Here is a 27,234-nt window from a genome sequence, read left to right as displayed (position 1 = left end):
GTACTCACTACTCATGCACTTCCTGTGCCACTTACGCCGCCGCCACCACTTGCCAACCACACTACCATTACTTCTTTTGCATGTTTGTCACTGTACTACAAGATCTCATGTAAAATCTATAAAGCTGGCTAGGTTGTACGGTTCGATATAAAGACTTGGCACGGAAACAATATAGGCTGCCAGAAAAGGACGTACCGAACGCGAGAGAGAGGAGCTGAAAGAATAATCGACGTGAAGTTTACGACGCCCGACATAGGACCTTTCATATTTAATTAAATGCCTACGGAAGGGGTTGGTGATGATTGGATGAAAGAATTACGGTCAAGTGCGACTCGAGTATGGCGAGTACCTCATTATAGTAGGAATATAGTAAACGGCCACGCGGTGTTACGTAACCGTTGGTTTAACGATAATTAGCAACATAGTTTTTAAGTCATTTTCCACAAGCGTGATGGTAGATAACCCACGAGGTGGATATAAAATAACTGCTTTAAGGCGGGGAAGGTTGTGTAATAATAAGTCTGCTTTACGGCTTAATAGAGTACGTGAGTTTGAGGTGAGTAGAGCCTTTCATAAAAAAGGTAGGAGCTACAAGACACTGTGAACATTCGTACAGTGTATAATTAATTATACCAATGCAAAATACAAGTTTCATTGAGACTTCGTTCAATTCCTACGTCATTTCAACAATGAAGACAAAAAAATAAGTTTTTCGTAATTCCAAAAACACAGACGGGTCACGATAAGAGTAGCTATGTGCTTATAAAAACGCCAACTTCCCAACATAGGTCATTAGTATAATAATATGGCACGTCAAAGTCGCGTCATTTACTTGCGTTAGTTAATAGTAAAAAAATAACTTAGATCACGTGACACCAATAAAATGCTATTTCCTTCAATAATAATATTATTAATTTACTATGCAGTGTGAAGAATTACATATATATATATATAGATATAATTATATATATATATATATGTAACATCACGTTTTTATTGGTTTGTATGTGTTATCAATGCATGATATGCATGTTGCTAAGCGTGAGTTCGTTTCTATTGCGAGATGAAAGGACATGGTGTTCAATGCTTCAGCAAATGTAACAGAATTACATCATTTGTTGATACTTTAGTTCACTTTGTTTGTTATCGAAACTGTTTTAGAACACCTTTAGTTATGTTTTCAGATATTTGAAGATATTTAGACTTTGAGCAAAAAGGACCTATAATATTTCAAGAAATAGCATCAATACGTAAATAGCTGTAACCTACATGGTATATGGTGACCATGGAACCACTTGGTGAGTATATTATTATCCTTTCAGTACCCCAAGATGAATAAAAGCATATCAATTTCAAAGAAATAGCAAGAAAATTAAAGTTAAGAACATTAAATCTGACTCACTTGTGAAACTATCAGAAAATCGAAGTTCGAAATTATATACGGAAGTCCTACAAAGACGTTTTTATATGTCATACCGTCATTTCATATGCAGCTGGATATTTCCCGTAGAATTTCAAGTTATATTTAAGTTAGGCATGAGAAGTGAAACAGACTGCCTTGACCGCACGTGTATTGAACGGATTTTATTTTTAGTTATCTGCAATAAAACCTTACTTATTTACCCCTAAGTTAAATGAAAAAAATATCAGTTATAGCCGGACCGAATCCTCAAAGGGTCCTATTTCAAATTTGGAGCGCATGGGTCCGTTCAAAATTGTTGCTGGATCAAAACTTCTGTGGTTCTCCAAACGAATTTTGAGCCGCAAAGCTCATATTTTCACGAGCTTATGGGCAACAAATATTCGTACGACCTATATACAGCCCTTCGGTTTTTCGAAACCGGTCCTACGAATGAGCAAGCCATGGAGGGTGGGGCACGGTACACCTTGACCCACCTGACGAAGTACACATTTCGCGTGCATGCCGTCGTAAAAATGTTAGGGTATTGCATGTAATTTTAGTGTTACAGTCAAATTACTGATGCAGCTATTAGGCTTCGAGCTAGATTTTGCTCCGTTAGAGTTGTGTGCTGTTTCTAAATTGAATGGTTGCAAAAAACTTGCCGTTCATAGAGAAGTAAACACAATTGGTCATGTAAGTACTAATTCACTGGACTAACGAAAGCTAATCGTATTGAAAATTAATATTGTTCCTGGAAGCAGCAATTTTCTTGTGAAAAATAAGTATTTACTTAAAATCGTGAAGGCAAGGCGTGAAGCTCGCGTCAAACTGTTAGTAAAACTTGCAGATTTTGTAACAAACTGTTAACTTCGAGTAGTTTACACTTCAACTGCCTCGGAAGTCATGCTTTACCTTCACATTTTCAATAAATCAAGGTGTTCCACTAATTACTATAGGTGCCGCTGACACTGCAAAATACAATTCTTTTACTTGGAAACTGGAAATTGACCTATCTTAACAATACTGAGAATATGTCGATGGAAACTACAATTACTTAAAGGCAATACAAACATCATTATGTTATTTGAGTTACTAACTGCAAAAGATTCGATCAATACCAGGAATTATTTTATTACATTGTCAACAATCATAATCCTTCTCATGATTATAACCATGGCACTTAATTTTGGAGCGATACTCAACTATCACCAAACATAGCAGTCATTCAAACCGGCACTTACTGAATATTCTAGTTACGATTTACGATTCACTATTATCGTTAACTAACGGGGTAGGTTAAAGAATGTCATGAAATAAAGCACCATTAATATGTATACTAAAGTTTAATGTCCGACTAGTTGGCAAGTTTCAACTGATTGTTTGAATGTGTAAACTAAAACATATTATGTAGGTATATAGTGCCCTTTTTGTTTTATGCTCGTCGTTTATTCAGTAATGTAACGTGACAAACAGCAATTCGTATTAAATGTGCAGTCTTAAATGTCATATGTGGTCGTAAGTCATAGCAAGAATGCGTAATGTCGTACATATAATGGGCTGTGTTGGCCTGTCTTCAATTCCCATTCGTGGACGATGAACCCGAAGATTTTGTTTCTGAGTTGCATTCTGTCAGACGAATGTGCTGGCACTCGCTCTTGAGAGGTCATTGTATTTTTATATGCGGAATTCATTTATGCCATTGAAATACTCGTAACTAACTGACAACGCGTAAAGAAGAATATTTAGAAGCATACTCTGTAGTCTACGCTGTGGAATACGTCCTACTTCCCATCATGAAGAGGAAATAAGACTTCTAATGGCAACATCACCGATTACGTAAACTTAATAGCAGCAATCCTTGACGATGATATCCCAGTTATCATTACCATCAGTTTTAAATCAGATTAAAAACAATCACGCCATTGTAAAGCCTACAAATGTTGATAAACCGATTGATATACTTGTATCTATCTAGGTAAGATATTCATGAGGATAATAACCAATATCACCTTGATAGATAAAATCATAAATAGTAACTGATTAATTAAATGACTAGCACAGTTTCATTGAACACCGACCAATCTTCCGAAATTACCTTTTACAGTGGAAATAGGTATAATCTTGTTTATTCATGAATAGGCTCTTTTTAATTTCCCTTTTTGTGATAAACCAATAAAGATTGGGGTGAAAATCAACAACTTTTATTTTTGACGTTGTCATGGCAAATTGCCGGTTTTTTTCTGCCTTTTTTGTGAAGCGAACTTAATACTCCCGACGGGCATGAAGTGGTGATTCAGGCTAAAATTCTATAGATTATGTATTCTACAACAAAGAACTGAACTTTAAATATCACGATATCGCCAAGAAACAATCACTCCAGTATACCTATCCTAAGCAGACGATAAACAAACTAAAACCAAAGTCTCCCAAATACCCAACAAAAACAAACCGAAAATAAATCCACTCTTTCCACGTCAAACTTGGTCAAAGGTTAATGAAAAGCCAACAAACTTCCAGTCAACTAAATAAAATAAATCATTTAGCTTCTCACAGTGTTTTGCGAGGTTCCATATTACCATAGCACGGTTTGCGTGTAACAATTCAATGGGCATAGGATCAGTTAACAAGGGAGCACGAAATGGACACACAATAGGAAGATTGATCTGGATTGCTTGCATTACTGTCGACTGATCGCCACGGACTGGACAACAAAATAGATCATCTAGTTACAGTCAATACTGTACCAATTGACGAAGATATACATTTCGTTTATTTATAAACAGAGGGTAAAATATTTTGATGAAGAAATTATGTCGAAAAATAACAAGGGCGTTGCCTGTTCAGGCGCTTGTGAATAAATATTTCCAGTTATATAGTACACAAACAAAAAGAGTTAAAACGATTAAGTATAATGGGCGGAGACGGCCAATTACATTTCGCTTAGCTATTTAACAGTTTTTGCTTGATCCGCAGTTTTCAACTCGTCCCACAATCCATCGTAATTGCTTATACTAAAGTAAGTAATTGAGCTTTCTTTTAATTCTATTTGAGTTTGAGGCTAATGAAATCTTCAAGTGTCTTTAAATGTCTGTCTTAATTATCTTATCATTAATCCCTTTCGATCGACCCCTTTACTTCTCTAAGCAGAAGTTTGAACATTTTCTCCCTCCAATGTGTGTTGATTTACTGAACTTTAGAAAATTGGTTTCTTCGTCATAATTTTAGACAATATTGTTTTTCGAAGAGTACTTTAACGTTAAATTCACTTATTGCAAGATTCATTAATGAAAAAATAGGATACATAATAAGGAAACAAACCGCAAGCAAGACAAATTCTTTTTTATCTCAATCAAGAGTCAGAGATCGTCAACATTTTGTCTGAAGGTTACTCAGTCTACAGATTAAGTAATGTCAAAACAATTTTATGCACAAACCACTACGTAGAGCACTTGTCTATGAAGTATCAACATAGCAAGTGACGCAACGTTGACCTTCTAACCGTATAAATTATCATCTTTCATAAAATGCAACCGATTATGAGACGAGGCGTTTACAGAATAATGTTAGGTCTTCCATCTTGTTTTAAGATAACATTGTTTGTATTTCTGTCCTTTTTTGCATGGTCATTAATAGTATGTATAATGCAATTATTCAATGAAGCAGCTAGTATGACGTTGAACTTGAAAATGAATGTTTCAAGTGAAGTCACGCGTTTAGGTAAATTGTATGCAAGAAGGACATGGTGGTCCAGTTCATTGACCAGAATATAAATAGGTTTCATTAAGTAGCAAATAGCTTTACCTATACAATTAATCAATGAAAGACGAAGATTAGTCACACACTGAAGTTACTATGGAGTACTTAAAGTACTAAGCAACGTAGAATTCCCCCAGGCCTAATAAAATGTCTCCAAATCTATCATCTGTAAGCATAATTTAAATCAGGAATCACAAGCCTTACATGGATAATCGGATTACTTAACGCGAGACTACATTTCTTACGGAAGAGCATTATAAAACGATGTGTATCTGAGTTTCAGGGACGGGATGAGCATATCATTTATCGTTTTCGTAATTTCGAAATATTCCAAGTGACAAGCTTCCAATTTCTAATTCAGCGAGCCAGATTCGAATCAGCTCAAAATAACTGCACTAAAGCAGACTTGGCGCTTTTTATAAAATGTCACCTAACGCTACAAGACTCTCAAACTTTTAATAAGCTCCTGACGGATCGCAGACGATTTTTTATAGTCAGTTGGACCACTTTTAGTTATTTAATTAAGCTATTCGTCTTCAGAACGTAGTTAGAGAATTTTTGTTGGTAATAACGGTACCTATGTTGACAATGTTACGTGAAGTTTAGGTATGTAATTGTAGAGTTAGTTCGGGAAACAGGATGCCTACATAAGACAAATTGTTGGCGCCCTAACTAAGTGTAATTACGAGGACTAATCGAAATGATTAGTCTCCAACGCTTTTACAGGAATGTTCCAGAAAGATCCTTCCATTAGAAATAGGAAATATAACGACCTTATGATTTATAGCAGACGTGTGGCTAAAAAATTATGTTGCCGCGGGATGTACTTGTTTTACCTAACACTACTGTTTGGACAAGCGAACTGATGTAAAGCGCGAATGCTTTTGAAATGTTTACGCTTTTTGCACCACAGTGAGGTGAATCAACCCAAGAATTTTCTATCTCAAATGTATCGATAAATCGAAAAAGAATACATTAGCCCGCCTAGTTCCGATCATCTGTGAAAACGTTTGCTTGCTATTTCCATTCCGAAAATATTAGCAGTAAAAGTAGATTGAAGTAATTCAAAGCGGCTGTTTCAAATTCCGCTAACAATACACAACCTTGATAGGAAATGAACGCCACAGTCGAAATTAAAACCTGGCAAAAAGTGCAAATAATACCCCAAGGACAGTGGTATTTGAGTTGTAATTTGAGGAAATAAAAGTCGTTGGTTTGTGTTGGGATAAAGTCGATATTTCAGTAAGCTGATGGGGGGGTATTACGTCATTGTTTGCGGATTGTCGTTAATAATAAACGCTTTAGTATAAACGGAGCTGAATGCAGGTACATGCTGTTAACATACTTAGTTACAGCGTGATTCACGAGACGCGCTTGTGGAAACACGTAAAATTGTATTAAAGATGTACCTGGGATGAGCTCCAAGTGGCACTAACATGAGATGCTGCGTCGAGAATCACGGACGGAAATAACGTAGCTTGTAATAGTTCGTGGGAATTGTCAATAGTCAGAAAAAGAATAGTGTCGCTTACGTAGGTAATAAAGCTTGTTGCATCGTTAAGTTCACCGAGGTCTCCCGCTAATTTGCCGGCGTGATTCGAGGACACAACAATCAAAATTCGTTCCGTTGCTATTTAAGTTGATGATAAGTTTTCAAAAGAATGTGTGAAGTCTTTAATGTTTAGTAAACGCACCCATATTGTGTGTACAAATTGGTTTAAACCTTGCATTATCGCTAACATACTTCTATATCTCTATTTGTAACAAGTATATTTTGTCATCGTGTTACTTCAGGTACCATGCCCCCTTTGACGACATCACTATTAATTATGCAATTAAAAATCGAAGCGCGATAATCTAAAACAAACTATGAATATGACTAAAAGAATAACATATTCCTTGCTTAATCATTTGCTTACGAAAGACTACGCGTCATTGATGTGTGTTTTATTGAGAGAGAAAAAAAATAGAACCGTGTTGCCGAGTTCAGTCGCACTGAGTCAGTCGAGTGCAAATTCTTCAATAGTTGCCAAGTATTTCATAGAAAAGAATAACAGTATTTTTATTTACAGAACTTATTGTATTTCGTTTTTCCTGAGAGATTAGAGGACCCCTCATTGAGGCAAGAAAGTCAATATCCAGTCTAAAAGCCTCAGTTTAATGTCTGTGACCCAATGAGACGTGATAGCTGCATGACATAAAATAGTACTACTGACCTAACGTAGTTGTTTAAGTACTTTGCTATCTCACTTGACTTTTACAAACAAACCGATAAGAAGGTGAAATTTTAACTATCATATGATTGTCTACAGTATTGCTATTGAGGTCAATTTTATTCCCATCCTATTGCAAGGGCACACTGTTCAAGAATCTAACAAAAAAAATATAGTCTTCACTTAATTTAGAAGCTTAATACATTGCAGGTTACAACTATCCACATACTGTACCGTACTGTAGTATATACTGTACTGTCGGATACAAGCTGCAGCTGTGACTACAAAATGTTGCCATACGATACACGGTATTGCCTGTCGCATGAATCCTGCAACACCCTGCAGTTCAAGTAATGTTGCAAGTTATTACTGGTCTTCCAAGCTCCGTACATCCAAAACCCATTTCACAATAAATTTTGGATTGCGTTAGAGAACCATTATTATCTAAATCCCTGAAGGAATTAAACAGCAGACATTTTATTACGTGAGACTTAAACCGTTCGAGTTTTTACTAGCGTAGGCGACGGTCTGGCAGCCAGTCACCATTAAGTATAGTACTTGACGACAAATCTAATATATTCTTAGTACGTTGATTAAAATTGCATTTATTTGCGATATCTTTTCTTATATTGACTGTCTTAAATATGTAAATAGTTATAAAAAATAAAGACAAGCTCATGAAAAGGTTGTCAAGACGGGACTGTATTAGGTACATAGTCAAGCCCGTCAAAAAGTGTTTCAGTATACCGATCTTGACTATAGCTTGGGTATGTAGTGTTATGTAGCTGTAGGAGTAGTAGAAGCTTAATGAAAGTTCCCTTTATAAAAGGCACAAATAAAGCCATGAAAAAAGAACACGATAACTATCTGGCACATATTAAAACCAACAACAGTGCATACTTAAGTAAGAAACAGTTTATTCCCGCCGCAGCCTCACAACCTATTTCCAGAACTTTTCCAACTAGCTACGATACAGTGATACGCCACTTTTGCAGAAGATAAACTTATAGATATTTCAACGACGTCATTTACAGTTTCTAGAAGTTTAACGTACAATTGTATGCAGTTAACTGCTGGGGCATAAGTTCCCCGGAAACATGGGGAGACAGTGCCAAACTGCGGTTATTCTTATTATTAAAGTTACGCATAGTTTGCGCGTGATGTGCCGAGGTTTAAAGTTTCTACGCTGTAAGTGTCGGAGTTGGGCAATTTTCATTAATTTTCTAGGTAATTTATCGTTTAATGTGTCCGAAATTGAGGAGGGAGAAATTTTAAGTGAACAATGAACTGGTTAAATATTGAGGGCGCATAATGAGAGCACTTCGACTGATAAGTATCTGACGGGTTTGTGTTGGTTTTCATGAAAAATTTGATTAGATTTTTTGCTTTTCTTTTTAAGAGACGAAAAAAAAACTAATCTAGTATTCCTAACATGAACTATAGTTTAAATATGTATTACTTTACAAAATTTGCAACAAAACAACCAGTGACAGGTGACAGTTTAAAACTGTTTAGGTACGGACGGGATGACCGCGCCCTAAAGTTAAGCAAAGTTTTTGAAACTTGTCCGTATTTCATATTCATCAGCAGATTTGGGTTAGGGGTTTCGTCATAGAAAAATAATTATAGTCGCTGAAATGGAGATGAAGCTATACATATTTTTTGTAAATAGCCTCAATTTTTTAGAAGTCCGTCATCATATTTATATAGTATTAAACAAGTTGAAGATGGCAACTGCATAAACGTACTCTCAATTCGTGTGCTAAAATCACCGTTTCCAACGAGAACAATGCTTTCTACAAACTGGCCAAACTGAAATAAAATCCGTATTCTCCCAAAACCCTGTTTCATATTTTCAAGCAAAAAAAACTTGCAAAAGAAATAAAAACCTTAAGCTGCAAAACATTTAAACATAAAACGTTGCTAAACCAGCTGCGGTCTACGCCCTCTTGCAAAACATAGGAGAGGGCTAATCCCCGGCTAATGGTTTCCAAGATGAGTGCCCAACGTAATACAACACGGCAAACGTGACGTCATCTCCAGACATTCAATCCTGGCTTCACTAAAACCGCAATCCGTCATTGAAGTTAGAAAGGCTTAGCATTTCACACAATTTGTTACGTTAACCGATTCAAGGCAATGTTTTTGTGGATTCATTTTCCATTCATCGTTTTTTTAAAACGACGAAAATTTCAATTTTTCAGAAAGATTTTTTCTGTTATGTTTCTTAGTAGAAGAAAGCCCAACGAAAGCTAGGAAAGTCTAACGTCATTCATCACGAGTGTCTTCAAATATGATTTTATGTCAGACCTAGCCACCTCTGTTCTTTATGTAGCCCTTTGTATAATTTCAACAATTTGTACCAGGTGTTTACTTCCAAATTCACCAAAAAAATGCTCTAAAACCTCACTCCTCACAGAATCCCACCATTAAAGTTGCGTAACACCACTTTGCGGGCGTACTCCCTCAAGCATGGCATTAAGATAATGTGGGACATCACGTGACGGTTCAATCACCTGTCGTTAAGCCAGAGCCAGAGCCAGAGTAACCACGATGATACACGTGAGATCATCAAGATCTCACGTGTATCATCGTGGTTACTAAGCACGAGTTTTGTCACTCATATTCTGGTCAAATTATATTGGATAACGACTTATTGTAAGCAAGAAGGTTGCATCTGGAATGGATCCCGATATATTTTCCGAAATATATGTAGATGATCTCATTGTCAATGAAAAAATAGTAAAAAGAAGTGAAAATTGTGGGTACCACTCATAGGCACTTTTACTCGGCTTGAAACCGATACTTAATCACATTAAAGCTTCGAACGCAAGTATAAATATTTACCGACTTAAATCGACGCAGATTAATAATTAACTACGTATGTAAAAAGTAAATTATTGCGTCTGAGAAATATTTCATGGGATGGGAAGTTTATAATAAACATCTTTGTGACGTTATTCGTATCGGTTGAACAACGTAAAGAAAACTTCTAATTCACCTTTATAATACACAGATACACCATACAAATACAACATGAACAATATACAACAGAAAGTAAGAAATACGGTATCTGGGAAGTTAAATATTCTATGGCTTAGTTACATTAAACGAATCATACAGGACTACGCGGTCTATCATAAGATGTGTTGGAAATACAAAGCTACATATTCGATATTGAAAATCTATCGAAAGGCACAGAACACCGACATCGGTCGGGCGCAAAACGAACCCAACACTTGGGAACAATCGGGACGGCAAAGCGGGCTTTATTTGTTTAGAGCGCTAACAAAATGGAACAGCGAGAAATCGAACAAACTGCGGGGCGACGCTGCCGTCAGAATGCTGACACACATTCGCTGAACAGCCAATCCCAAAAGCCGAAGTGGATTTATAGTTAAAAATGTTTCTGAAGCATCGTTCGATCTTTTACCCGTTACGAAAGGTAAGAGAGTACCTACAGCTTTAAATAAAACTGATATGTGGTTGCTCTGACATGGACTCCAAAACTGGGATTCACCGATTACCATAAACTGAGAGAGAAAAGTCAACAGTTGACAGATTGTAAAGCCTTCGAACCTGCAGTCCCTCGACTTGCAAATGAAGATAAGATGATGACACATTTCCGTTGCATCTCTAGGCAAACAGCTGGGCCACGATATTGAGGTCGTATGAAATGTTTGTCAGCAAGGACGTTTAGTATCGACAAGGCGAGGATAAAGAGATTTCAGAGCAACGGTTTCCTTAATTAGTTCGGAAAGATAAGAGTTCTATTTTTGTAACAACCTTGTAGTTGCGTAACTATAGATTTAGCGATGAACAAATAGCAAAATACCCAAATAAATTAAAACAAAAAATTAGAATATCCGTCAAAATAGAGTTGTCATAAAAAGACGTCTTGTCAAACAGGTTTTGCCAATGATTGGCATTTAGAAGTTAAACAGTGGGTAAATTAATTTGATTCAGAATAAACTTGATGAGCTTAGAGATGCAGATACAAATCATATCTTCGGAGTTTCACTACTTTAAAAAAGGATATATTTTACATAGAAATCAACAATCAAGTATGGATGAAATATCATAACCCGGATTGATGACTGCACAAGCCGATGCTCATAAAGTCTCATGGCAACCTACTTTTGGTAGTAGGTAGGTAGTAGAATTTTTTGTTGAAACTTGTACTACAAACTTGTTGACGATTTCTAGATGCGACTAAAATGAATGATACTTTAGCCTCATTAGAACGGATGTAGGAAAAAATCTCTGACTCAGAAGAACAAAACTAAATAAACGTTGATTTATTCTAAGTGATTACTTCCACAAGTTGCTGTAGTGACACCAGAGGTTCCGAAAAAAATGGCAATGATGTAATGGTGGGCGGTGACCTCGAGGGATTGCGGGCCTCTGACCACATCGGCACGCGCGATCAGACCAATAACAATTAGCTCCAAGATTTATTAAAAATTCTTCAGGATGAGCAACACTAATCTTGAAGTTTTAATTTGGCAGTAACTTCCAATTAAAACGAGAAGTCATTTCATGTGCTAAAATTCTAACATTATGTCTTGTAAGACTTATTATTGGTATTCAGTCTAGCGTTAAGACCATAAATTTCAAAATTTAGATGCGCTTTTTGCATCACGACGTGCCTAGGATGTTCAATGGGCAAATTATTATCAGAAAACTGGTTTTTTATTTTTATTTATGACACAGATAACGAAGCGTGTTGCATAAACTCTGGTCTGTTGCTGATAATTACATATTGTTGGTCCGCCATCTTGGTTAGTGAGTCACCATGCGGTCGAGCACTCCTACGCACGCCAAAGTTGCCAGACACCGGGCGGTTTAAACAGTACATCAAAATTTATACACACAAATACAAACTGACGCCGCTTCGCGATTCGGCTGGGTTACACTAATAAACAAGGTGCCAGTCATCTTTCATCCCTTTTACTCGAACCTCAGTCTTCTATTGTTATCCTTTGCGTGTATTAATATTAATGTATGCCACGTATTTTAGTGAATATGAAATTAGTTGCTTTAGCTGTTTCTAGGTAACTCAGTGTACTGATATTTAAACTTCAATAACATTACGGCTAGTAATTTTATCTACGGGCTAATAAAGATGGACCCAAATAGAAATTAGAGGTAGATTTGAATCTCGTCACCGACGTTTTATAATTTCCCCAATATTATTTCAAGCATACCGATTTCACATACTTAGGGGTGTAAGTATTTACAAAAAAAAAAAAAAAAACTGCAGGGTTACATCAGACACTCAAAAACTTTCAAGTTTCTGAATGGTTTTCGCCTTTTAAGTAAGTACTTAAACCATTTACGCCTATATGAACCTCTAGTTTTGAAGAATATTGGTACGAACAGTAGATCACTCACCCCTTCCAGGGACTTCATACCATAAATGTATTTTGTTGATTCGTCAAGAAGTTCTCAGAGTCGGCGAGAAATTCTCAGACTTACGTGAGTCAAGTGATCCCAATCATAGCCTAGACTTGAGTAGTTACATTCTGAATCATAGATTTGACCTACACTGTATTGGATATGCTACAAAACTTGTGAACCGATTTGAAAAATTCTATGGGACACTATCCCAGATTGTTTTACAAACGCTTTGGCTGTTAGTCTCGCATAAATTCAAATTGAGCCTATATCATTTAGTATCGTATCAGATAGGAATTAAATAGTTCAATATAGTTGACCTCTGGCTTTTTGCAATCAATAATTTTACAAAGCGATATCAATTTATCTTTGAAGCCTAAGCGTTGACTTTTCGATCAGAATTAGATTGACCTCATGGAAGTATGGACTTATATTTTATCTCTTTAATACTACATAACTCAAAAAGGGTCAATTTATTAGTGGTGCGGTTTCCTTAATTTTAACCAAGTTACAACTTAAAATCATTATGAGAGAAACTTAAATTAGCTAGTCTTAATTCTTAAAGCATCAACTGTTAATTACACCGCCTTAATTTCTGAGACAATTAAACTGTGTTTATAATTGTTTGTCCCTTGCGTGCTTAAGAGCTATTTAGCCATATAACATTTGAGTGGCTAATAGTAAAATCAAAGTGCTTAGATCTAATCCTAAAGGTGAATATCAAAAATCACCCCTTAGATGTCACCTTACTTAATCCTCTAAAAAGTGAAGGTCAAAATATTAGAATAAGTGCCACAAAATGGTCAGTAACCTCTTAATTGAGGCCAACGCCCACCTGCAATGGCTCCTATGATGATGTCACCATGACTTTGGCTCCTGACCTCATAGCAGCACTGCGTTATTGCGATAAGAATGATACAATTCTTAAAATAAACCCGTCTCGTTTATCATATTTGTGTTAATTAGGGACATATTTGTATGAAGCGTCTCTGATATTCCATGGCTTAGAATGATGGTCGGCTTCCATTGCACAAACATGCTAATAAGTCAAAAAAATAATAATAGATAGACGCGCAGTGTAGGCGAGAATAAATTTCAGCTTTCCACATGAGTGACAACTGTGAAATATGATTGGACAAGGACGAGTAAACACAGGAAGGTTTTGATCAATAGATTCGATAGAAAACAATGATGACATAATTCATCGTATTCTGTATGTAGTCTATATTTAGAAGTTTTTATTTGAAGGTGGAACATAAATAAGTGGTGATATAGCATTCTGGAGAGCGATTGGTTACCGGCGAAGCTTTTCGCTTCTTCCAGGATTCCGGGAAGCAGAATAAAACTACGAGGAAGTAGAGTAAACACTGAATTCATTGGCAGCTTCGAATTTACTATGGATTGAATAGGTAAAAGACGAAACACCGATTTATTTCAGCAAAAACATTGTACATTTTCAGAAATAATTCGGGAAGATAAACTTAGATATGATAATCCCTAAATATGCTTATATTTAGGTAATATCATACAATTTCTATGTGCTGCTTATAAGGCATTTTATGTACTCTCTGAAGACTTTGTCTTAGTCCGATGTTTTTGAGGAATCTCCTCCGATAAAGTACCTATCTTCATAATATTTTCGGCCATTTAAGTTTCCAAGGACAATATATCTCTGACGATAGTTTACGGTAATAAAACCAAATGGGAATGTGCCATGGAATTCGACGGGTCGTAACAAATACTTTGGGATAAAATTGTTCTAGAACTAGAAATAATCATTGCCAGAGAAAAACTTGAATCAGGATAGTTATTTGAGAAGATTTAGTATCAATTAGGCGAAGCATTAGATTAGAATGTGTCGTAACTTAACATTACAATGTTTGTGTGGTAGGTACCTGATGTAAGTGTCGTCAACATTCCCGTAACTCATCCCGGGATGTCACGACACTTTCACTACAATCGAGTAACGTGAGCCGTCCGTCACGCGCTGGCGTCATCCAATTCGAGGGTCACCAGTTTTCTATTCGCGTTTAGAAGTGACGCACGCGCCGATGACGCTCCGTGGCGAGTGGCCCGCGCATACGCTTTAAATACACCGCTTCACCCCCCCAACCACAATCGGTAGCGTAATTAAAGGCATCTGGAGCAGCGTCACAGCGGGCTAACGGCCGTCTAGTCGCCATATTTTAGCTGAAATCACCGTCGCAAAGACCCCCCCTTACCCCTCTCCCCCCCCTTTTACAGCCTAGCCTACTAGCTGCTCACTACTGCAGCGTTGCACTGCCAAATTGCCTAAGAGGAATATGATTACAAAGAGAATTGAATTTTTCTAATTTATAGGGTGGCCGTAAGTTTTGTTAAATTAAAAACAGTACTGGTTTACTAGTTTACCCACCCACTTTGCGACTTTGTAAAGTGTTTAGTAGGATAACGTACATTACATTAGGGTACTGTGTATATAGGAATACATACTATAAATAAACATAAGAGTTTTCCTGTAACACGTGTGTTGAACTGTCAACAAACTAGCTAAATCGAACGTACTTAGGTATTAACTTTAACTCATATTGACAGTGAAACATTTTCTTGCAGAAATGAGTCTGTAATGCTATTACATTAATCTTACTATAGTTCGGCCATTCAGAGAATGCGTTCCTGACACGTCGCGATTGAACTGACGACGTAACTTTGCAATGGCGTTGCAGTTACGATAAAAATATTTTTGCTGGTTGTTTACCGTTTTAACAATTGAGGAGCATTAAAACAACATTATTATATCAATAATCAATGAATGTTATTACGTCGTCAGTTCAATCGCGACGTGTCAGGAACGCATTCTCTGAATGGCCGAACTATAGAACCCAATTTTACAAAAAAAAAAAAAAAATACAAGCGGTCGGATTGAGAACCTCCTCCTTTTTGGGAAGTCGGTTAAAAACCAAAACCTCTGCATATAACATAACTACATCTCCAGCTACGTCTAGAAAACCATGCTTTATGACGAGTTGCCAGGACAAACTTTACGATGGTGCATCAACTAATTTACGCCGGACTATCCGTGCCGGCGTGGTTACCCTAGCGTTCTCGAGTCGCGGCATAAACCGTTCTCAACATTCTGAGAGAAATGAGGCCAAACTGTAGGTACCCGGCTCCAGTCGCCGTTTATGAATAAGATAGAAAAGATTTATAGCAATGAATGAATACTTAATTCCGACTACAAGTTCAGTTTCCATATTACATTTTGGCATATGGCCAAACAAAATATCAATACAAATTACATATAGGAATAAAACATTTAGCCTCGAAACGCAAACTATTGAACATCTCGTGCTTGTAATAAATAAATGTCGCTTGTTATTTCTTTACATAATAAATATTAAATCTATAGCTTATTGTTTTAAATGATCTTACTTTAACTAACTTCATAATTAACGCAATTACCTAATACACAACTGAACTATGAATTTTAAGTAGGTATGTCTTTACTTTCATTCTGAAAAGTAAATCACACAGTTTTATATTGTTTTCACTTTTAAGTAAGAAACTAATTAGATAAATTATCACACAAACAGTCAATTAAGGAGCATTAAATTTTTCCTTCTAGATGTTTTACTGTAATTAATGTCCTAGTTCATGGAATCACATCAAAATTATCACTTTATCATTATAAACATATTTAGAAAAATTTAACAAGAAACATACTTTGATCATCTTATTAGCTTTTGCCTAGAACTTGCTTCTTCCAGTCTAACTTGCTTACATGTAGCAACTGCGTTTTGAACCTCCTCGGTAATGAATACTGATTTTATTATCTGGAGTCTGATTATATCTGCTCATAACTACTCTAACTGCTAAAAATATACAAATCTAAGCTAGGACCCATAAATTGTGAAGAAGGACTAATTAGTACAAAAATGTTGACCGTCCCCATAGATCAACTAGGCAGTGTTTCCCAAAGTGGGCGATAACGCCCCCTTGTGGGCGCTGCAGGTCTCAGGGGGGGCGGTAAGAGACCCAGAAAGAAAATGGGGGCGTTGTGTAGAGGCCTGGGGGGTGATTTCTAATTTTATTTAGCTAGGAGGCCTCTTAGACAACGACTTGTGAACATCAACTAATATGAATTACAAGATTGCGCTCGCTGCACTCGCGCCTTTCACTTAACAGTGACTATTTTCTAATTTCTTTAGGTAACATTGCGTCCCAAAAATCAAAAATTTTGCATTCGCTACGCTCGCGGCTTCTTCTCTTTGCAGTGTTTTTTTTCCACACTTGTTAAGATACTTTTGTGCCCCAAAACTAAACAATTTGCGCGGTTTTTTTAACTCGTTTTGGTACTTTACTGTTCCAAAACTCAAAAATTTCGCGCTCGCTGCGCTCGCGACTTTTTCAATTGTCCCTGGTTTTTATAAAACATGTTTGGATTCTATTATGTCCCAAAACTCAAAAATTACGGGCTCGCTTCGCTAGCGCTTTACAAGTTTGCAGTGATCTGTCTCCAGTTTCTTTATGTTAAACCAGGCAAAAAGCACCATGAATGATTTCTACATGATTTTTAAGTACCTACTTTAATTAACAATTTTAGTCCGTGATTATATTTTGTCGTTTTTTTGGGGGCTGCTCAATAGGTAGTCCGCCCCGGGTGCCACCCGATGCTACGCCGCCATTGTAAGAGTTAACTTGAGACCTAAGCGCCGCGGTATGTTACCTACCTGCGCTCAGGTTTCAAGTTGAGGGTTATAGTAAAAGTTTCGTTTAGAATTCCCCGTTAATAAACATATATAGGTCACAATAATTAATTAATTTAATTTGAAGTTATAGTCGTTTTTAAATAGGTGAAAAAATGGGGGCGCTAAAAAAATATTTATTCTCAAAGTGGGCAGTAGACAAAATAAGTTTGGGAACCACTGAACTAGAGGTTGGTTTGTAAAGCATATCATATTCTTTAATTGGTTGACCCTTGCAGCTGCTACTTAACCAGAAGCTTATTAACTATCATATTGACATCAGCATCATTCTCCTGATAAAATTGTCCAAATTTTAATTTGGGGTCAGCGCAGCACATTTTCTTCTTCTAAACTTCTATATCTATCATAAATGAATAAACTTAGAGATATGTTGTATAAAATTAGTAAAATCATGTTTTACGCTATCATGGGTACAAAATTAGCACATCACATAGATAATAAATGTCAGTGTTGGAATCCAACGCTTGTAACAAAATGTAAAACGATATCATCTATCATTGGGTTTTATTTTCAAATAAAACTGATCACTGTAACCTTTCATACTGGTTTATTGGACATATGGACGAAGATATAAATGTCTATCTGAATGTGTGAAAATGTACTTTGATTATAAATAACTCGGAACATTCCTTAGTAATATTTAGTAATGTTGTAGAATAGTTGAGAGTTGTATTTTACACTAAATTCTATCAATTATTATAATTATTTACTATTTTCACTAATTCAATGTATAAGTTTCTTGTTCGTGCATTGGCGGAAAAATGCACTGAGAGAAATATTGTATGGTTAGAAAAGTAATTCTTGGTAGTAGATAGTAGGTATGGTAGGTTATAATTTTAAAAATAACAGTTAGAAGAAAATGACTTACTACAATTTTAAGATCTTAGTTAAACTGAAAAACATTGTGTCTTTGAATATGAACTGTAAAAAAACTAAAAAAAGAATTTAATTAGTAAGTATTTCACAGAAGTCATTAAAGTTGCTGATTAACTGGTTTGCTAACAAAAAAAAAAAAAATCTTTCAGTGGGACACTATTTTTTAACTAATTTGATACCTAGTTTTTTAGTATTTATGTACTTTAACATTTATTTAGTCTTCTGGGCAAGTTACCGGATGACAGCGATCCAGAGGAATACTGTGATGCCTCATTTTATGTACATTATAATCATGTTTCGTACTCTTTAGATATTTAGGGCCTTACTACAAAAACTTTAAACCCTGTTTTACACTTGTCTAATAAAATTTTGGCTGCAAAATGAACCATACGTCAACGTCATAATCTGACATATTTTTAGACAAGGCATAAACTGACGTTTAAAAGTTTTTGTGGTAAGACGGTTAAGTTTTAATTTGCTTGTGGGTGTGTATTGTATATTTTTCTTAAATAAATAATTCAGTACTTAACAACTTTCTTTTGACTTAGTGGTTAGAATTGATATTTTTCATAAATGTTTCAGTAGTTTTGTTGAATAGCACATGTAAGAGTATTCACATAACAAGTTATTGAACTTTATTTATGTTTTAATTACCTAACAATACTTATAGTAACGATAATTGTGCTTATTATCAGCTGTTAGTTATTGTAAATTACTTTTCGGATAACAGAAGTTATAATGGCTGGGTAAATGTTAAAATCATGTGCAAATGTCATGTTTTAGTTTTTAATACTTTTGGGTAGTAACTTGAGTATTTACTTATTTGCAATTTTATCAACATTTCATGTACTTTTTTATGTTCTTGGTGGATTTTAAGTGATATGAAGTAAATGTCAAATACTCATTAGATTTTTAACAGACTATATGCACAAAATTTGGCATAAATTGCTTGTGTTATCTAGGTTAGCAAATATATTAATAATTAGCAGATATCCACGGTAAAAGTTATCACTAAGGGCAATTTACGTCACGCGTAAATTATGCCGTGAACATGGGTCATCGTTGCAAGCCCACCTTTTTACAGCCTTGAACCTCTTTGCACATAACCTAACCTAGCACGGTATTGTATAATATGCACTAATAATAACGCGTTGTCCTCAGTAAAGCCGATTTGTCTACCGGCCGATAATGCCCGTGTATTTATTTTTACCCGTTACGCACACTCAGCTGTCTGGATCGTCTCAGCCCGGCCACCAAGGAAAAATCACTAATTCCAACAACCTATAAACATCTAACTACCTATTCAAACGTTTATGGGCTCGGAATAAACTCGATTCGCTATATTTGGAACCAGTTAGTCGGGTTCATAGAGAAATTGTACGCCCTAAATTGCAATACCTGAAATCACCTACCTCAACCTAATAGGAAAGTTATACACCGGCACAGTAAGTTACTTACCTATGTCGTTCCTGGCAGCAGGTGCAGCACGTCCACAAAACAATTTCCAAAAGAGAAATCACAAAATTTCTGCACAACACGACGAGAGTAGGTACACAGGGCGTGCAACCACTCAATTCACAGCCGGCGTGGAAAATTCACAAACGAATAGTCGTACACTTAGAATCAACAGAAAATACACAGATTACACTAACTTAAAATCTATGATTTCCACAAGAAATACCAAGTTGAACCAAAACGAAAAACGCGCCAACTGTCAAACTAAAAAACTACAAGCACCGACACGCCGCGCGTCCGCGCGATCCGAGTCCGCTCTACTGACTGATGAGGGCACCACGCACGATCCTACACGACATCCATGCGCCCCATACACTACACGACATTCGGCTAAACGCTACATGCTTGTGTCGCAATTTAATTTTCATTTATATAATATGAATAGTAGCAGTACCGCTATCACATAATTGATAAAATATTATACCAACGTCAACGTTATCTATATTACGATGCGACAAAATGAGATAACCGTTCGAACGAGAATTTTGGCAATAAAGTAATGCGGCCACGATGAAAAGATCTCAGCGCACTACGAAAATATGTACAAGCCAACACTCATCTATATCCGTACGGGATAGACGTTAGCCAGACGCGCATGCGTCAGTCGGGCCGCGGGTACGACGTCAGTGAATGACAAGCCCTGCGCTTGTATCGGTTCGGTTAACCGATCGATTTCAAAAGAAATGTGGTTTCTTGAGTGTGAGTAGCCACTTACACTCTCTCATATTTGCTATGGTCACAACTAAGGCATAGTTGTTATGCAATAAGCTAGTAAATGGGCCTACATCGTATCGCGGCTGACTGATAATCTGAAATACTAAAAACCGAACACAATCGAACCTAGAACACAACATATTACTTTTTATTACTTTACTATGTGCTTAAGTTAAATGGAATGGCAGCGATGTCTTATTCACAATGAAACCATCCAATAGGATTTGCCGTTTAGCTTGAGCAGGGCCCGATTTACGTACCTACCTACTGAAACAGAATTGCCTATGGACTGTGAGACAATGTACCTGTATTGTACCGAGTTATTGATAAAGTCTTAAATTATGTATTGTTGGTAGATTAGAGTTCGCAATGAACACGTTTACTGCCTAGCTAAATATATATTTTTTTGCCAGACGACAATACATTGCTATCACTAGGCAGTGCAGTCATTACCTACCGACATACCGATTGTCCCCTAACTTTAAAAATATTATCAAAATGCGAAGGTCACTTTTATTAAATTTGCTGTTAAAACTGCTGTGTAGGTATGTTGTGGTGGACAAGGAGGTATGTGGGATCCTGTAGACAGCTATAGGCTTTCAATAGCTTTATGACTTGCCTATGGTTTCTAATGTGACTTTCTACATGGTCACGCAAAGGATTTCCGCAGGGACGCAACACAGCGGAAAGCAGCAACTTAAAATATTTCAATTAAATTACCGTGTGCATATTTACATGTTGTGGTCATTTGTGGTATGTGAAATATTCTCATAATAAGCTTAATTATACATTTTAGTTTAAGCTCACATAACCACATAATTAAAACATTTTCAGTGAATACTTTTGTGACTGTAATGATTTAATAGAGGTACCTGCCTATGTGCAAAGTTCGACTTTCTTTGATGTAAATTATCGTTATAGTTCATTCATTGCTTCTGTTCATTCATTATATCTACTAATATAAAGTTGAAACTGTCTGTCTGCTATGATATCCGAAGAAAACCATTTTGCCTGATTGCGACAAAATTTGTACATTGGAAGGTCCAGATTGAATCAATAACCATGGAAAAGACATAAGATAGAAGATATTTTAGTTCCACCTGGTCACGAATGAAATCGCAGGCAATAGCTGTAATCTGTTGACTTGAAATGCATTTATTCTTGATTGATTATCAGAATTCGATCTTGGCAACTATCAGCTCCTAAGTAGTTGATGCATTGTAACTTGTTTCCTTCTATGACATTAACAGTTTTCTCAAAAGTAAAACGAATTTGCTAAACCTTACATTTTCATGTGGTTTTATAAGTCGAGGATATCACAATGATGATGATAACATCTTTTATTTTTATCAATAATGAGTTTTTAATCTTTTTGTTTTATCGGAAATGAGGAAAATTTATTTTTATCTCTTTAATTCTAGAGTAGCTGGTGTCTTTCAGTTTTGGTAGCAAAAAACAAATATGCTGAAGTATTATTATATAAATACTGTAGCAAAATCATACAGATAAGAACGCTGCAGCAAATAGCAATTTATTTTTGGAGCACCGCCTTTAATTTTTACACTTTTGTGCTGGCATTTAATTGTTGATGAAGAAAAAAATCATTTTTGAAATATATAATTTAATTTAGCTAGTCTCCTGAAGTAAACTTTTCAAACATTTTGATGCCTTAAGTAAAGTTAGTTGTCGTCATAGTACTTGATCAAATATAACTTTTATTATTCTTGTAACCAGGTAGATAACGCTTTTAATCTTTACGTAATTAGCAGCAATAAAAAATCACCGTAGGTACTGAAATCTTACACCTGCCTAGTGAACTGATACAATTGATCAGTAACTAAATATAGTAAGGAATATAAAACTGTTGGATAGACAGATTGACTCTGCTTTGTTTAGTCTCTCTATTGTTTGAACTTCGCTATTTTAGTTGTGCACCGATTTACTCGGATAAAGTTTACAATACATAGCGTGAGGCGATTAAATTTCAGTTACCTTTCGTTCACTGGCAGCTTAAGTGCTTTAAAATAAAATAGAAGTTACTATATTAGATCTTAATATCCACTAGGGTAAATAAAGAAGAATTAGGTTCATCGAGCACTTCTTTAATTACATTCCTACTTCATGAGCTCACAGAATAGTCCTATATAATCGAGGAGTTTGTTGAAAGTATTTAAGGGAACTATACAATTAACTTAATAAAAAAAACGACATTCACATACCTAGTATAGATAGTTCAACTCAGATTTGCGCGCGGCCCTATGTGTGCGTCGGCTTGTAAATATACAACTTTCATTCGTGTGACAGTGACGTCGTCCGAGGATGACGTGTTCTTATCGCTTTTTGTTATGGGTACAGTCGCTTACGAAAATACTAGTTATTCACGGAGAAATTATTAAGGAGAAACAACATTCAAAGCTTTTTATTATTAAATATAGTTTTTCATTATTTTCGTCTTTTCAAATTTACATTGACAGTATCTAAGAAATAAATGAGGTGAAATATCTAAGATGATTTAAATTCTCCTTACATATTTTCTAGCTCGGGGTACGCAGACAATAAATATAATAATGTAAACAAAATGTGTGGGGAATTAAAACAAATTATATTGCTTCGCATAATGTCGACCAAAATAAGACGGAAATAATGAAACTCATAAATGAACGTATAAGTCAAATTGATGAAGGGATGTTGGGTAATACTTGTCGACATGTAAGAAAAAAGAAGAATGCTATAGACATTTTGACATGGAGTCAGAATTTATAATTCACCTTGGAGAGTAGCAAACTCGAAAATTCATCATTTGATTTTTTAAGTAGCGATTTAGAATCATTATAAATAAATAAACATTAAATTACGTAATAACTGTTTTTCTTTAAACACCCGTATGCAACCCCTAGATCAGCGGTTCCCGAATTCTTTTGGCTTCGGAACCCTTTTCGTTTCACCATTTTTCGGCGGAACCTTAGTTTAAGAAGTAAACTGAATGGTTATATGGTTAGAGACATAATTATTCAGTATATTCAGGCGTAGCATGGCTATCTGCCACACGGGCCAGAAAACAATTTAGCCGCCCTTGACTTTGTATATTATGTGAATAGTTTTCAGTTTGAAGACTGACAAAGTAAACGCAAAAAGAAATATATTGGGTTTGTACAGGTGCGAGGCGAGCGGGCGCGATTTTTTTTACTAAAAGAAGTAGTTCCAAGCACCCTCTAGCATTGAAAGACATTCAGTGGTAGCCGGGATCGCGAGCGAAGCGAGCGCGAATTTTTTTTAGTTTAAGTACCTACCTACACAAAAGAAACAAAATCACTGTAAATTAATAAGGTCTCAAAAAGTACAATATCCACACAAAAAAGCAAATGCAAATGAATAAGCAGCTAGCGAAGAAAGCGCTATTGCTTTTTCTGAACCAGAGGAATAAAAAATAAACATCAAAGGAAACCTCGACGGAAGAGCGTGAAATTTTTTCGGTGTTGGATACCTACCTGAGCAATTAAACGAACAGAAAAGCATCACAACTAACGTGGAGTCGCGAGCGAAGCGAGGGCGAAATTTTCGGATTCGCGGAGGTGCAAAAATTTGAAATAATGTTACTTTTTGATTCATGGTAAAAATAGCCACTGGAAATACTCGTACTCGTGTCATTTATCAACGTATAATCCTGGCGATGAAATAAGCCCAAAAAATGCGGTGATTTTTGGCCGACTCGCTACCTATTTTTGCCGATTGCCGAAGAAAGACCTGGAGTTATTAAGTTAATCTACAATTTGTAAAAAACTGAATTAAATTATCTGCTGCCGTGGCCTTCCCCCGCCACTTGTCGCGAACTCGTACTTACACTCCCGAGTGGTACTCAACTACCCACCTACATGGTGCTTAAATGGAATTTTGGAATGCAATATTTAAAGAAGAGCATAAATCAGTTCATACCGATGGGCACCCGCAACTCCGCATAGGTCCGGTTGAAAACCAGCGTCAGACACTAGCTGTCCGGCATAATGCTGAACTGGACCAATTTGGCGCAACCTTTTGTTTCTTTATTTTGTTTTTTTTTATAAGTGTATGTATGGGCTTGTGTCAATAAACAATTTTTCTTTCTTTCTTTCAAACAATTTAGTTGAAAATGAATAATAATTTAATATTGTCAAAAGTGAAACGATTTACCTTATGGAAATTTTTAATTTTCCGCGGAACCCCTGAGGGCCTGTCACGGAACCTCAGGGTTCCGCGGAACCCCATTTGGGAATCGCTGCCCTAGATAACTGTATTTGTACCCGACTGTACCTCTTGTCACGCACACAAAGTCACTGTATATGTACAAGGGTTACCCACACATAAGGCCGCGCGCACGACTGAGTTGAACTTAGTATAGTCATGTACTTACACAAAATTTGGTGAAAATTGTACCCGTCAGCTTACGCGTATTTTTGGATAAATATATGAACATCTACCTAACGGCTAACATGCTGTTTTCTATCCATCGTTTACCTTGAACAGTTCAATTGTCTTCCTACTGCACATAACTCGTTCAATTTCGGTCGCTTCTCTAAACAAACTTCTACAAACAGTTTGACAGTTATTATCGAAATAAAAAATTGTATTTTTATGCTTGGAAGGAGGATAGTTTATTTGGAACAGAAAAGTTACGTTACGAATACACCCATATGAATCAAAGTCGATTTCGAAAACTGACATAAAAGCTCTTTCTTCTATAAAAACATAATTTTATCAATTCAAAATATTTCTGTAAAAGATCTAGTCAAGTATTGTAATTGATTAACGAACGTTATCGTCCCACTAATCCATGAATTGATGAACGACTTTACAGATAAAAAATTAAAGTATTGTTCATTCTTCTGACGCACGTTGCGTTTTGACGCACATTTTTAACTAGATACGAGTAAGTTGATAATGATAAGTTTTGCCGCATTGTTTTCGTAATTGTGTTTCTTAGGTAAATACGGACAGATTATTCTTATCTATTGTAAGCAAGTACGGACAAACTTGCCGCATTATATGAGTCAAGTAAATTCCTTAAATGCAGGGTAGGTAATTAAAACTTTTGGGACTGTTTCTAGGCACATGTGATTCACAAGAAATATCATAATAACTTTGTCAAAATAACAAGCAAAGGGATTTTTTGCTCATCACTGCCTCGTATTTATTCTTATTAGAGAAATAAAAAAAAATCGTAAAATCGACCCGTTTATGGGCAGCTTTACGCAGCCCGATTCTGCGATTTTTTACTACGTTAAAAGGAACGGAGAAATGGAGGGCCAACGTTGTTGTGTAAATAAATACTTCTTTTCATTTTTTGCTGGGTATGTAGGAATTTACGAAACCGTTGCCTGGATTTTGTAAATAAAATTGTAAAAATCATTTTTTTAGATTCTAATTTACGTATTTTCGATCTAATAACACAAATTAATTCAAGTAACAAACTTCGTTAATTTCCGTTGTTTACACGCTTACATTTTTTTGGTTTATCATTATCCTGATGCAGGTACTTAAATATAAAAAAAATACCTATTATGTCGCGTACCTACCTAGGTATGTCACCAAAATTAAATCTTTCACACGAATAATATTCGAAAACTGATAAAGTGACGACTACAGTTGCATGGTTCAGAAAATCAAAATAATCATAATTATTATGGTGATATTGTATAATCAAGCAATAATATTGTATTACGATTAGCTTTCAAAATTATTTGGTTGGCCAGCTCGACGGCTATGACGTCACACTCGGCGCGCGCAGCCCGCGCGATCGATCCACAGCGGTATCTTGCAGCGCTGCAGCAATTTTCTCTATTAGACCGACAATTTCTAAACATATCCTAAATCGCTTTAAGCGCTTAAGTATTAGACTTTACAAAGGAAAAGGCGGTAAAAGGTTATAAGTACCAACAAAGTGCATTGAAAATTCTATTTTATTTTAACAGTAACACGTTCTGAAGGCTATAATGTCTACTCAAGCCGTTATTTAGAATTTAAAACAGATTATTTTTACGCGCTTAGTATATTCTTTGTAAAAACGGAATGGAGATATTTTTGTTCTTATCGATAAAGAAAAAATTAAAGACACAAGTCATAAATGTGACAATGTTGGAAAATCAATAAAAACACATTTTCTTCTTTTTTCAGGGTCACAGTTTGCATCTGAAAATGTAGCAATCTACGAAATACTTTTTAAACGTGGAAAAAATAGGATTCTACCTGGATAGGTACTATAGGTAGCACATTTTTGATGTTGAATGGGATCAAATAAAAATTTGAACCTGATTAAAGCTTCGGTTTATTTATGAGTGCTATAATTAGAAATACTACGTCCAACCCGTATTAAACAACAAATTAGGTACCGATAAAACCAAATAAATTACCATTAAACCCTAAAATAGATCGTGTTTGTTTAATTTTCCCGAGATAATCCTAGTAATAATTTTATTTCGCGCGCTATGTAAATCCAATATGGCTTCCAAGGGAAGAGTTTGCGGAGTTCGTTACACTCAAGGGATTGAGGCGGCATCTAGCGGCACAATAGAGTATTATATTTTTATAAGGGTATTTTACGTTGGTGACCTACGAAGACTACACATTTTTTAAAATATTTTCG

General features: G+C 35.9%; 1 protein-coding gene across 7 annotated transcripts in view; it reads right to left on the bottom strand.

The window, feature by feature from the left end:
• LOC124642833 (plasma membrane calcium-transporting ATPase 2) overlaps window positions 1-27,234 on the bottom strand; it is a 158,932-nt gene that overhangs the window by 95,446 nt on the left and 36,252 nt on the right. For 2 of the 7 annotated variants that reach the window (XM_047181560.1, XM_047181568.1), the window contains exon 1: window positions 19,848-20,234. The exons of 2 other annotated variants lie outside the window; for them this stretch is intronic. The gene's annotated coding sequence lies outside the window, so the exon portion shown is untranslated. Of the gene's footprint in view, window positions 1-19,847; window positions 20,235-27,234 lie in introns of those variants that run through there. 3 more of the 7 variants (XM_047181564.1, XM_047181566.1, XM_047181567.1) reach the window with 2 other exon arrangements.

Source organism: Helicoverpa zea, chromosome 25, assembly GCF_022581195.2.
Source record: "Helicoverpa zea isolate HzStark_Cry1AcR chromosome 25, ilHelZeax1.1, whole genome shotgun sequence".
NCBI lineage: Eukaryota > Metazoa > Arthropoda > Insecta > Lepidoptera > Noctuidae > Helicoverpa > Helicoverpa zea.
Note: the sequence above shows the minus strand (reverse complement) of the source record. Positions and strands in the feature narration are given on the sequence as shown.